Source organism: Dysidea avara, chromosome 11, assembly GCF_963678975.1.
Source record: "Dysidea avara chromosome 11, odDysAvar1.4, whole genome shotgun sequence".
In the NCBI taxonomy this organism is placed as follows: Eukaryota; Metazoa; Porifera; class Demospongiae; order Dictyoceratida; family Dysideidae; genus Dysidea; species Dysidea avara.
The window spans coordinates 23,449,775-23,464,183 of record NC_089282.1 but is presented as its reverse complement, the minus strand read 5'-3'; the positions used below and the strand labels follow the sequence as shown (position 1 = coordinate 23,464,183).

The following is a 14,409-nucleotide window of genomic DNA, read 5'->3' as shown; positions in this document are numbered from 1 at the left end:
GTGAGTTGTTTCCAGCAAATATTTCTACTTGGTGATTTGTTTCTAGCTGATCTCTACAGGGTGACTTGTTTCTAGCTGATCTCTCTGCGGGGTGATTTGTTTCTAGCTGATCTCTCTACAGGGTGACTTGTTTCTAGCTGAACTCTCTACTGGGTGACTTTTTCCTAACTGATCTCTCTACGAGGTGATTTGTTTCCAGCACATATACTGGGTGAAGCTGATCTCTATAGGGTAACTTGTATTTAGCTCCGATCTCTCTACAGGGTGATTTGTTTGTAGCTGATCTCTATATGGGTCACTTGTTTCTAGCTGATATCTCTTTAGGGTGACTGCTCTATTAGGATGACTGCTCTATTGGAGTATCTCGATCTCGCACTTGCTACACCAAGTTGGATTTCGTGTTGTAACTTTAAGTCTGATTCTTCTACACCATTGAAGAGCCTTTGTAAGATGATTACTCCATCTGTACAGCGATTTTCAAAGCATTACTCCAAGCGGTTTTTCTGGTAGGCGTGGAAAGTAGTCGTTTTTAAAAAAGTTAATCTCGATTGCATAATTGTTACACACTGTTGGTTTTTTGTTGTTTCTTCGTGGTTTTTAGCTCGATTTCTTTCAAACTACAAAAGATTTGAGGTTCAATAGTTAACCTATTCACCAACCGATTTTCAGCTTCTTCCCGTAAGCGGCCGGTTTACCCTGTAGGCGTGACAACATACTGGTGTTATGTTTCGTGAATAATCGCTAATAACTCCTTGACTATTCAGCCAACCTTGGTACCACGATGCGCCTTTATACCCCCTTCTGTGTACCACATTTCAAGGAAATCGGATATGGCGTTCGAGTTTTATGGCAGTTCATAGGCGGCGGAATGGGGGGGCTAGGGGACTTAGCCCCTCCTCAGAATGATATCACACCGAAATTATCTTTCTTGGAATGGGGCTGAAAACCGTGATAAAGATCGAGATACTCTAATAGAGCAGTCACTCTAATAAAGTAGTCAGTGTGTAGCGAGCTATGTAAGGATTATTATGTAGTTTATCAGCTAGAAATGGTAGCTGGTGAGGTGGAAAGCTCTTGTCAGTTGGTTGTGACCTTTTTTTTTTTTTTGGTCTCACCTTACCAAACTATAGAAATAAGTCTGGGTCAGCCCAGCCCCCCCTCATATCAACTACTTGCTCCGCCGCTGTGGCAGTTTTAGTAAGTGTTCGAAAAGAGGAAGAAAAAATCCGAACAAACTAAGCCAATTTTTCAAGTCGCATATCTCGGGAACGCTTGAAGCAATTTCGCTCAAATTTGGTATGTGGAGTACTGAAGTTGGCGGGCGTATCCACAGCAAAATTCGTCTTGTTTCGTAAAGGCAGCACAGAGCTACGGAAGTGCGAAAATCGCGTTTTCTTCCTGTCAATATACTCACGGTGTCGCGTGATGGCTTCTTGGCCGCACAACACACTACCGTGTGTCTTGATTCCCGCATGCATGCATGCATGATATCATCAGTTTACGTGCAGTATATAGGTGTACTTTGTTCCATATACTACCACATACTCAACTTTAAAGCAACTTGAGTTACCAGAACTGAAGGCAATGGCGGCACTCACTGCAGTTAAGACACAGGGCGACGTGTCCAGCTTGGGAACGCTTGCTAAGTTAGCAAAGAACTCCATGACCTTTAATGCAGGAGGGCAAGTAGCAGAGGTTATGGAGAGCGTATGGAATGCTTGTCAGTCGGCACCAACGTCAAAGGATACCCCATTTTCCAAGGTATTCATTCACACAAAGGTTGCAAAAGAATTTGATGCAGTTAATCTCAGTGAATGGGTCCAAGCATTGGATGATGAAATGGCTGTAGCATGCTGCCTTGCTGTGAAGGAGCTGAAGGTATGGTTAAAAGAGCACGGAGCCGATTATCTCACTTGGGACAAAGTTGTCAGCATCTTTAACAACTGTGATTATATTATCAAGGATGAAAGCAGTTCTAAGCGCATCAATGACATACAAACATTTGACGAAAAACGTTGGTTTGATTTCCCTGGGAGCGACTTGGTTCGAAAGAGAAAGATTCTTACTTGGTTCAAAGACCTGTTCAATAAAAAGGAAGAACAGTCAGTGCTTGATAATTCGGTTATTGTCCAAGAAGGAACTTTAGACAGACTTGCTGACATTGCATCAGAGTGTGGAGCAGCCCTCAAGGACCCCGTTAGCCTTTTCTTTGCAACTGAGCAGAAGAGCGATAAAGTAATGGAGATTGGCATTATCCGTTTTCCAAGAAAAGGAGATCCAAGAATTAAGCTTTTTCGGCTTGTGATATTTGCTTTTTTCAAAAGCACTCGCATTCTGCTAAGCCAGCGTGACCAGTCAGGATTTGAAGTTGAGTATGACAGTGTTGAATTCAAGCCAAACACTGCCGCAATTGACAAAAAGTTTGCTCAAAAAGCAAAAGAAAAATTGGCTCAAGAAGATACATTTGACTTTTAGTTAGCTACAATATTTTGAACTTTTAGAAATTGTAGTAGCAGAGAACTTTTCTTACTTATTGTATAATATACATCTTTTAATAGCAGTTGCTCACTTTATAGTTCTTGATACATGTACGGCAGCGTTGACACTGGGTCAGGTCATCCGGGTCACATTTTCTCCGGGTCCGACCCGATTTACAAATTATCCCAGGTCTGATCCTGATTGGATCACGTGAGAAACTAAATTGTTCGTTTGACAACGTGGAAACTTATAAACGCTAGTCGAGGAGCTCTTTCGTGAGCCACGCCCACTTACCGCGTTACAAACATATGCTCAGTTACGCCAGTAAGTGCAGTCTGTATCACGAAACTGTGTCCGTTGACTATCCGCAAGCTTACGTGGAGCCACGTCCACTAATCGATTATTGTAAAAGTTGTACATAGTCAAGTCTTGCAGCAGGATAAGTACTTTTGTGGCCACACCCACTTCAATATATCGGGAAATTGTAATACTAGGTATGCACGAAGTCACACCCAATTGCTGCGTGTAAACTCACAGTAGCTACGTGGAACCAAAACCAACTGGCTGATTTTAAATTATAAACTTATTTGCTTAGTTATCACATAACTACTCGTTTGATTATGATTATGATTAAATACGGGTAAAGGCAAAGCCTGTATACCCGATCAATGCGTTATACAAAAGTAAATCTAAAATCTAAAAAATAATTATCTAACAGCGATTTAAAAGTGTTAATTGAAGAACTTTCTACAACAGAGGTAGGTAAACTGTTCCACTCATTAATCACTCTGTTCATAAAATAATTAGATCTGCATAACAATCTTGAATGTTGCTTGAACAATTTAAACTGGTGTCCCCTGGTAGTAGTAGTAGTGGAGTAGGTGTATAGACTAAGATTAGTAAAGTCAGAGCTGAAGTAGTTGTTAAGAATTTTGTATAGAAAAATTAAATCACCCCTCTGGAGTCTATACAACAGTGATGGTAAGGATCGTTTACTCAACACGAATCGAATGCTCAAAACGTCGCTCGAGACTGAAACAAACCTCTTATCGCACGCCTCGGATTTAATTAATCCTGGTCAGTGGGTTATCCGGGTCAGCAGTAGTGAGCCGGTTTCAACGCTGATGTACAGCAAAGGCCTTTTATCAGCTAACTAGTTTATTTTATTTTTATTTTTAAAAGATAATAATATAATAATAAACACTTAAACAGTGGGCAGAGAGGCAATCTCTGTCCAGTCCTGGGATGATGGTATTGTTGCCATTACAGAAGCAGCATTGCCACGTTGAACATCAATGGCAACCTTTTGAATCAAAAATTGGGTGACCCTATTATCACCAGACTGTTCTATTACCCGGGAACCTATCCGCCTCACTAATGAGCGTGCACATGATCCCCAAGCACCCAGGGTCTCAACACATATAGGGGAGAGGTGAAATGATGGAATCAGAGAAGAATACTTTCTGAACTTAGCTGACGCTGCAGAGTTTGCCAGCCGGCTGGCACCACTTGCAGAAGTAGATAAATTAGATGGGGCCAGGGTGTCTGAACAGATAAAGTCCCAGAGCAAGGGTAAACCCCGTGACCAAGGAATCAATGACATGCCATCTGGCCTCTTACCATCATTATGACACACACCAATTAGCTCCAAAACAGCAGGTACACCTCCAGACACCAGAGCACAACAAATAGTTTCATTCACTGCAGCGTGCTGAGGAATACTAACTAGTTTGATGCAAAGATTCACATTTGGGAGTACATCTATATCGTAGCTCTAAGCTGTAGTCTGTGACAGGTATATGCATGACTGAATTAAAGGACTGTAAAATCTGCTGTGAAGTGCTGATAGAAATAGTTGCTGCAATAATAAAAAGCAAATGTACAGTATATATACTGTAAAAAATAAAATGTGCTTTGCACACAAAAACGGTGTCACATGCAGGGCACATTTTTGTACCCACAGAAATGGTGCCACAGCGAACGTTTTTGTGTTCAAAGTGTCTTCTGCTGACACTGTTTCTGTGTGCACAGCACACTTCATTTTTACATACCATACTAATATTATATAGCAGAGTTACTAACAGATAGTTTCCTTAACGTGATATGATTGCTTGTTTCATGCATATAGAAAACCAACATCATTCAGTGGCGGATACAGGGGGATTGCAATGGTTTCAGCTGAAACCCCCTCTGAAAAGTGCGCGCGCCTAATTTATTTACGACTCATGTGAGTGATAAAATCACCAACAGTTATGCATAGTGTATCACATTGGGACCTTTTCTACTGGTCAAACTTCATACTTTTGCTTTGAAATCACTAAAAATGGCATTACGGCGTTGAAGCGTGTTAAGCACCTCTAAAAATAATTATCGTTTTAGTGCTGTTTTGCTTCAAAACTTTCTGCGAAGGCCTGGATCAAACATGAAACAATGTTTTGGAGTGATTTTTATGATTCACTATAGATCTATGTAGCTATAGGGCACTGAGCTATAAGACTGAGTTAACAACCCCAGCTGGACTATAGCTAAGTGGGATCAGTTATTGAAAACTTCCTGAACCTGAAACCCCCTCTGAAAATTCCTAGATCCGCCACTGTCATTGCAAGTCAGTATATACACACTTGCATATATTTTTTATCATACAAAAATGAGTATAATATTGTTATTACAATAACACAGCTTTAAAAAAGCTTTACATTTCCTATTTCAATGGTTCTATTCTGTGTTTAGATTCAGCACAAAAGTTACATACGTAGCTATGCTGACTAACTAGAAGTCAAACATTTTTGGATCTGATAATTTGATCTTTGCTTCTGCTGCATGGCGCTCGTCAATATCCTTTACATCTGGTTTGAACTCGTAGCTATCATATTCTATTTCAATTCCATTGTCATCATGTTGGCTGAACAAAATTCTAGAACACCGTGACCAAGCAAACAAGGCAAGACGGTACAATTTGAATTTTGAATTCCACTTTTCTGGGAAGCGAATGACAGATATTTCAATCACCTTTTCTCTGTGGCTTTCATTTTTAGCAACAGCAGTAACTGGATCTGTGATAGTAGCACCACTTTGAGAAGCAATACCAGCAAGACGGTCAACTGTACCATCATTAAACACATCTGTGTCCTTGAACACGCTTAGTTCACCATGCTTATCCATTAGATTTTTTAGCCAGGTCACAATTTTTCTCTTGCGAATTTCTTCTGGGCTGCCATCAAACTTGAAGAAATTTTGCTCGTCCCATTCAAGGCTGTCTTTAATGTGGACAGTGTTCCTATCATCACGGGCAATATAGGCACAGCTGCAAAACACATTCAGTACGTCATCCCATTTCAAATACTCTCCACCCTTTGCAGTTTTCCGCTGATTTAATGCTTTCACTCCTTCATGACAAATCACTGCCATTTTGCCATCGAGATGTTTTGTCCACTCGCTGAGGTTTGTGCTGCCACTACCGAATTCCTTCGCTATGCGCGTTTCACCGACATTGACGGTAGAAATGTGTTGATCACCAATTTTATCTGGTATTGCAGAGTTTACGATATCATATGTAGCCATGCCTATTGGTCCAAAAAACAGTCCTCGCGTGGCGGATACCATTGCCTTGTCGCCCCCATCCTTGTCACCGCATGCATACTGTATACCACCTTTGATGTGTCCTATCCCGGGCGTCCTATCTACAAGATCAACCATTCCTTGACCAAATTGTCTCTGGGTCTCTCGCGCAGCTTCCTCGTCTCCCATGGACACTTCCACCAGTGAACGAGCCTGAGAGACAATCGGGCATTGTCGTGAGAAATTTTCCTGCGTACGTCGTGCACCTTCCTCGTCCCCAGCAATGGCTTGTACCAATGATTTAGTTTGTGATACCACGGGAATACTGTCGGTGTTACCCATATTGATATCTATGGCCAGGCAAAGTTAATTCACAGTTTATCGTCATGATATTTGAAAGCCTCCAATTTATACTTATTTTATCACGTGATTCTCTACTTATTCATTCACGTGACATACACGTTTCAGTGTCATGATGTCATAAGTAATGAGCGTAATGTAATTGAATTCCAATGATAATTATGTTCATGTATACACGTACCCGAGGCACTTACCAGCCACTTGCTTCATTGTAGACGCCAAAGTCGATTGCATTTACTGCTAGTGACTAAGAATACAGCGAACAATAACACAGGTAGCTAGCTATCTGAAATGAAAATTTATTCTAAATTTAATTGTACAAAATTTTGAATAAAGGCATAAGCCTGTACCTGTACATCTAATCAATCAATCATACACAATATGTCCATTAAACATAGTGCATAAATGAATGCTCTGAAATTCGAATGTTCGCTCGTTTGTGAGCATTCGAATACAAATTCATAACATTCGAATCCTTTACGCGGGCGCCCAATGTATATAATTAGGTCACGTGTAGCTGAAATAGTACAGGACACGACACACGCCAGGTGTCAACATGTACTTCGCTATTGTTTACACTTGGTTAACAGCCTGTTGTCTACAGTCAGGTGCATGTGAAGCCAAAAACGCTACAAGCGACGGCTAGCGCGCCAGGTGTGAGGCTGACTACAGCGATAAAACTACAACTTCGCTACTGTTTACACTAACTTTACTGTCTATATCAAAGAGTATTTCAACAAGTAAGTGCATAGAATCCTCGCAACAATAAGTCATATTCGTTAGATTCAATAAATTAATAATTTTGATTGTGGGTTTAAATATTAGAAACATTCGAATAGCTAATCCGCAGTTTTTCATTCAAACATTCGAATGCTCAATTCTAGTATGCACTAATATTTTAAAATCATACATTAGCTATAATAATATTATTACTGTAGCTAATATCAATCTGTCTCTAAACTGATTTGGGGAGTTTGCATCAATCACGGATTGGGGTACAGTGATTCCAATCATTAATCAGTATAACTTAAAAATATATATATTTTGATAAACAATTTGGGTGGGTTTGAATAATTTCATATTATGTCCTCTTGTTGATGTGATTATGAGAAAAAGTTTTCTGTATTATTATGTCATTTTAATTATTTGATACAAAAACAACAGATATGTCATTTTATGGCCTCAACTTCGTGTTTGTCTATAACAAAATGTGGGCCCCAGATCGCTAAATAATTCAAATAAAGTCACTGGAGCTTAATGAAGCTCAATACGTGAAACGATAGTGAATTACCATGTCTGCATGACAATAAATCCAGTGCTAAACTTCACAGTTTATTAGAACTACACTATAGTATAGTAAATTTCACAGCATGCCATGGTTGAAGTGTGCAGTGTTAAACTACTAGAATCGCTATTACAACAAATTCAATTATGTGCGTGGGTATATGTTTTTCCTTGGATCATGAAACTAGTTATACCTTTGGAACCAAATGACATAATAATTATATACACTTTAAATAATTTAAAGATCATCATAGTGAGACCATTCATTTGATACCAAGTTTGAATAATTTAGTTGATAAACAGATAACATAGAGGTCGAAATTACAAATTGTGATGAAAATGGCCACAAAAGGTCGATCACTTTCCCATCAAGGCCGTCATGACATTCCTCAAGACTATTGATATGTTATAGAGCACATTTTTCTGTGCCAGACACTTTAAAGAAGTTTTTTGTTGCAGTTAGTTAAAGGGTAAATCATAAAAATGATTGGACTAAAATTAGAAAGGACAGCTGCAGAATCAATAATTATACTAGTGCACACCTACAGTTTATTGGTAGTAGTCAAGGTGCAGCCTCGCAAAAACCAAGGGGACCCATTGAAATTCGAGCTGCAACATGCATGCACTACTGACATTATGACAAATCCACCAAGTTTCATCAATCCTATGTGCTAACTTAATTAAGATATGTATATCCCCTGGGAGGCTTGCGACTTCCACCAGGTTAGTGTGTGCCAAGTGATACTATCAGGAGGCATCCTGGGCTTGGCACATAGTATCTAACCTGCTGATGATTGTTGTCAGCCTTAGCTGGCTAATAACTAGTGCACATATACTTGCCGCCTGACATAGTGTTTACAAAACTCCATCTCGAAAGGTGCAGTAACTAACTTATAATTCACAAATACTAAATGACTGTACAATGACTGTGAAGCAATTACAGTTAGCGTACGTAGGTTTCTCCCACTTTACATAGGAAAAGCAACGCCCATGGGATAAAGATACCAGTGAAGAAACTCTGTGTTGTATTGATACCAGATCATTGTTCATCTAATGTAAGGTTGCAAGTAAGGTCGTGAAAAAGAAATCAAAAAATTGCCTTAGGATAAACTAAAGCTGAGCTTACTAGGCTGTGCAAATAATTTTATTACAAAATAACTATCTAAGTATACATAATAGTTATGCAGGCTCAATGTGGGGTCTATAGAATTTATAAACCTGAAGGTCCGAGTCTGTAGTGCATGGGCAAAGCAAGGGTGCTAGTAAAGGTCAGAGGATTTATAAAATTCCATACACTCCACATTGTGCCTGTATAACTGCTTTAGACTATATATATATTACACTCAAATTTGTTATACATGTTTCTATGGCTGTTTCTGCTGTAGCATCGGCAAAAGTGGCTGGATCTATAGTACTAGTGCCATGGCGACCATATAAGTATACTTAAATTACACAATTAAGTACCCTTGTTACATCACTAGAATTTTAGGAATAAGCAACGATTGATTTTAAGCATAATTATGTTATTTGTGTCTGAAGGTGTGGAGCATATTAGAAAACAAGGTAGAGTACACCAGATGTATTTCCCACCTAATCTAAATAACAGCATATAGCTACAGTTGTAGCCATACAATATTAACCAATACGCATATAGCTATATGTAATTTTAATTTTAAGACGACCACTACATTAAATTCCCCCAGTACCATAATTATATATCAGGAAAGCCACAACATTTGCCTGCTCAACTGACATATTTTAATAATACACCGGTTTTAATTTTATTGAAGTGTGAGTTTTACTGAATACAAATAGAGCTCAAGTGTTTACGTAGTATAGTTCAAAAGAATACAGTTTTTAGTGTTGATGAAGTATATCTGAACACTATTGTTCCAGTCTGAAATTACACATTGACAGAAACAATTGTCAAGGCATAGCTCAAGCCTCTATGTAGCTAGCCATGCACATGCTTTCATGTATGCTTTCTATTATGTGCACTTCAAGGGAGTATCTAGGATTTTTCCAAGGTGCTTTCCTTGATGTGGTCTTGATTTTAGTATAAAGTATTATTATGCTTGCTTCCCTTAAGTTCTTTACAAAGATTTTCAATGAACGATCAACCTATATGACTGGGTCTGGGAAGACCATGCAGTTTTATTGCCCATGACAGCAGATTTGATTTTTCACCAAGAACACAAAAGTACACGAATGCACTATCAAATTTCACATTCAAAGTCAGCAAGACTTGAGAGGTGTGATTTTACTAGCTACTTTCCAAAGCACAATGGCAATCCATATGAAGGATCTGGATCCCTATTGGAGCTCTGACCAGCCTGAGCCAGGGATGGTTGTATGTGACTATACACTTCGTAATGTTGAATAAAGATCTGTGCTGTAAAAGTGTGTTTTTTTAGCCAGTTTTGATATATGAATGGCCCATAACTTGGCCTCATTCATCCCTACGCCTTCCTCTTTAATTTTTTGAACAGTCTTTTGCCCTCCTCTGGGCCCCTGCCTCCCACCCCTTTTGGAGCTCACCTGGTACGGTCAAGTTTACAGTCAAGTTAAAAACTATCAGAATGGCAGGAAACTTAGCTGTTGGCTACCTGCACAGTGGATGCTCTTGAAGGTAAGGAATTGGTGTAAAACATGTGAAATTTCACTGTTAAAACTGAGTAGTTATTTTAGCACTCATTGAGTTGATTTAACAACTTGCTTGCAATGCTATTTTCACTATGGGAGTGCTAATATTACTAAATGGTGGTTAATTTAAGCTACCTATGTTACTTTAGCATCAGCCTTTGTGCTAGTTTAGCATGGCACTTGTTATTTTAACAGGTTATTTTGTGTTACTGAAGTTGGTTAATATTATTTGGTTGTGATTCTCATCAGTGAGATGTGCACAATTCAGAAACTGTCATTGTTATTTTAAGAGGTTATTTTGTGATACTGAAGTTGGTCAATATTAGTTGGCTGTGATTCTCACCAGTGAGATGCGCACAATTCAGGAACTGTCATTGTAACATCAGATATGGAAGAAAGTCGGTCAGCAGTGCCAACAATGCTTCATTTGAAGAACACCAAAGTGAATATTATTTATTATTCTCCAACATGTATACCACATTTACATAATGATGTACATATTATACAGTGTAATAATGTTGATAACAGATACACATAATATAATATTTACAATTAATAAAAAAGTCAATCGTTTTCATTTATTATAATAAGTCAGCATATATAGATGAAGAGTTATATAGTAATGTTGCATGAGTCCATATCTTATGTATAGTTCAAAACTTCGCTGTCTACAGTGTTAAAGAACAATGTACTATATAACACATGGTATTACTTTTTGGATAGTACCATAACATTTAAGAATTACTATATTACAGTCGGTTGGTACACATTTAGTGACAAAATGTTTGTAAAATGTGCTGGTTGCTGGAGCACGTGCATGGAATGTTATGGTAGAGGTAATCGTTTCACTATAAGTTACAAACTACCTCTAGACCTTTGCAGTTAGCTACATTGGATGTTGAACGTTGTACAAAAGTCAAATGATTAACTAGCTATGCATGTACGTTAGCATGTCGAGCTATACTGAACTGTGTTGCATGTCTAAGTCAGACATGGTAATAGACCTTTTAGCCATATAGCTCTGTATATCATCAAATAGTCTTGAAACCTGAACAAACCTGACTATCCAGAGTAGCTAGCTATAGCTTTTATCATTTGATTATGGTTAACTCAGCTTGAGTCAGACTCATGATCAGTTGTGCAGAGTGTATAGCTATGAAGTGTCATAATTTTAGCTTAGCAGCACCATACACTAACCTCTTCGCGCTATACTCATGCAGTCTCTACCCTCGGTCTCTACCAGCCGGTCAGGTGCAAGTTTTCCGTTCTCCCGCGTCACGGTTGGTCGAACCAGTGTAAGTAATCTACTTTAAATACAGGCTTGTTCTAGCTCACTAAGATATCTACTTGAGGGAGCTCGCCATTCAAACGATAATTAGCATCATCTCTGGCACCATGAACTAAAATGAACGCGCACCATCATAGCGCATTAAACCGCAGTGAACTAGTAGGGATGATAAATCTGATGTTTAAAGCATAGAGTATCTATGTTTAAAGAGAAGAGCTGCTACTGAGGCCGCTGCTACTATGGAAAACTTAGCGCTTGTAAAGATAAGTCATGCCATGCCGAAGCTCTCGCAGAAAAACTACTATTCTGACGAAGCTTACAGTCGAGAGCAGTGTTTTGTAGGTAGCTAGCTAGACTAGCTTGCCTCTCAATTGAGAGTGAAACTACGCAGCCGCTATTTGGTGATGGGCGTCAGTGTAACCTGTTGTGTCATAGCCATCTGGCATCAAGGACTGATCATTAAGACCCTCAGCTGCCTCAGCATCATGTGATGTCAAGTACGTAGTGATTAACCTCCCAAGGGGACTCATGCAGGAGGGATACAGCTATTATGGGCTAACGAGCAGCCTCCTTTACATCTGGATGCTCCTGTAAGTATGTTTCATTGATATAACAAATAATCGTTTATGCATACACAGAGTCCTATTACTCCTACATCCGAGTCTCTATAGCTATGTCTCCATGACAGCAATACTGCTGGCAAATGGAAGTTATTGATAAAGGTGATTACAATTCAACTCATGATATGGACAGATGCAGTTCATGCCACTTGTCAATAAAATTAACTACTTGGCAACAGTTTCATGTAAGTAACCATGATAAAACCAGTGTAAATATGTGGGATCTTTTGTTAATCGGTGGTGTGGGATTTTTGTGGCTTGTGGCTGTATCTGTACATATTCTCATTGTTCTGAATGCTGTGTTTATAATAGAATTGTTTGATATTAACTGTCCATTGGAGAAAGCTAGTTTATTGAAGACTACAATACCCATCAGAACCATAAGTCAAAGGTCTGTTATAGCTTTTGGTCTGTAGTTCCTTATGCTTTTCTTACTATAGGTCATTGTACAAGAGGTTGGGAACTGCACTATGTAGTGGCACTATCACATATACAGGTAAAGAGAATTCATATTGTTTGTACATACGTGCTGACTCTCTCTCTCTGTTCCTGATGTTTTTAGATCTATTAATGAACGTGCCAGCATCAGCTACTAAAATTGAACTAATAATTATGTGGAATTCATCTGATGTGGAATCCGATGTTCAAAGATAAACATAGCTACTGCTGCTACTACTACTACTACTACACTGCTGCTACCAAAAAACTTGCATGGTTGCTTGAGTTATGCTGGAGAATTGTGGATTGCCTTTTATTGACAATAATTTATACATATGGTTTATCTTAGTTGTTTGTGTTATAGTTTGTGATGAGTGTTAGTGTTGCCTGTTATGTCAGTGCTAATAAAGACAGAAGACCCTGCAATTTTTCCATTCACAGTGGCTACTGCATGGAGTCTGAAAACTTGCATCTTTCTGCTGTAAGTACTCTATTATATTTAGAGTATATAAACATATATTTTTTGTACACATAGTCCTCTCTACAAGAGTAAAATGTCACCTGCAGATAATGTCTCCGTCAGATAAAGTCATTGATATAGGACTAGGGACATGAATCATGATGTGGACAGATGTAGTTCATGTCACTTGTGAAGTGAAAGAAGCTAACTACTTGGCAACAGTTTCATGTAGGTAACCATGGATAAAACCAGTGTAAATGTGTGGGATCTTGTGTTAATAGCCAAAGAGGGTATTGTAGGATTTTTGTGGCTGTATCTGTACAGTATCACCATTGTTCTGCTGTGTTTCAGTTATATGTATTGTCTAGAAATCATCTGATATTAACATTCACCGTCCATTGAGAAAGCTTATTGTAGACTACTATATAAACATGCATCAATAGTCAAAGGTACAACCAACTTAGTTTTTGGTCTGTAGTATAGCAACATATTAAATATTATGCTTCTCTTGCTATAGGTCACAGAAGTGGAAACTGATTATGTGCAATGAAAAAGTGGCAGTCTCTTTTTCAGGTATGCATACAACAATTCTAATTGTTTGTATTTAATTGCTCTGATCTTTAGATAAATGGGCATGTTTGATTCAGCTGAACAAATGCTACAGTAAGACAACAAGTATGTTAAACAATTCATAATTTTAGCCATACCTTTATTTGATATTTTTTTAGATTTGAGGTGGAAGAAAGACTTTGTGTTGATAACATGTGACAGTGAACATGGTATGTAGTAAGAACATACACATACTGTTTTGTAATTGCTTACCTTTTTATATAGCTATTTCAAGACTATTCCAATCACTTGGTAGTGGCATAGTTACTTCAATGGCAGCCACCTGAACAGCATTCAAAAGATCTAGATGGAGGAGAACCTTCAGATATGAGGATATCAGGATCAAGAGTGGCAGAAGCCAGTGTCTTTGTCTTTTTGCACTAGAGATCACTGCCTGGATGTTTGAAGATGATATGATGAATTAAGAACTCAACTAGAACTGACATAGAACTCAGTTGTAACAGATGCTATACTATTGCATTTTAGAGTGCTATTATTACATTTTTAAAAGTGTCAATTCAACCAAACCTTGTAAATTCAACCCAAATAATCATGTTGTTTTAACACCATCTATGTGTTGGTTAATAATAGCACCAGAAAGTGGTGTTATATTTGGTACAGTCAAATTACACCTGGTTTTGGTGTTATTTCAACACATCACTTTTAACAGT

General features: G+C 38.5%; 1 long non-coding RNA gene across 1 annotated transcript; it reads right to left on the bottom strand.

Moving 5' to 3' along the window:
* Window positions 1–10,760: 10,760 nt before the first annotated feature.
* Window positions 10,761–11,757, bottom strand: LOC136238795 (uncharacterized). The gene is made up of 2 exons (XR_010693198.1): window positions 11,521–11,757; window positions 10,761–10,991 (listed from the first exon to the last, which is right to left on the bottom strand). It is a non-coding gene; the product is annotated as an uncharacterized lncRNA (long non-coding RNA).
* Between the last annotated feature and the right edge of the window lie 2,652 nt (window positions 11,758–14,409).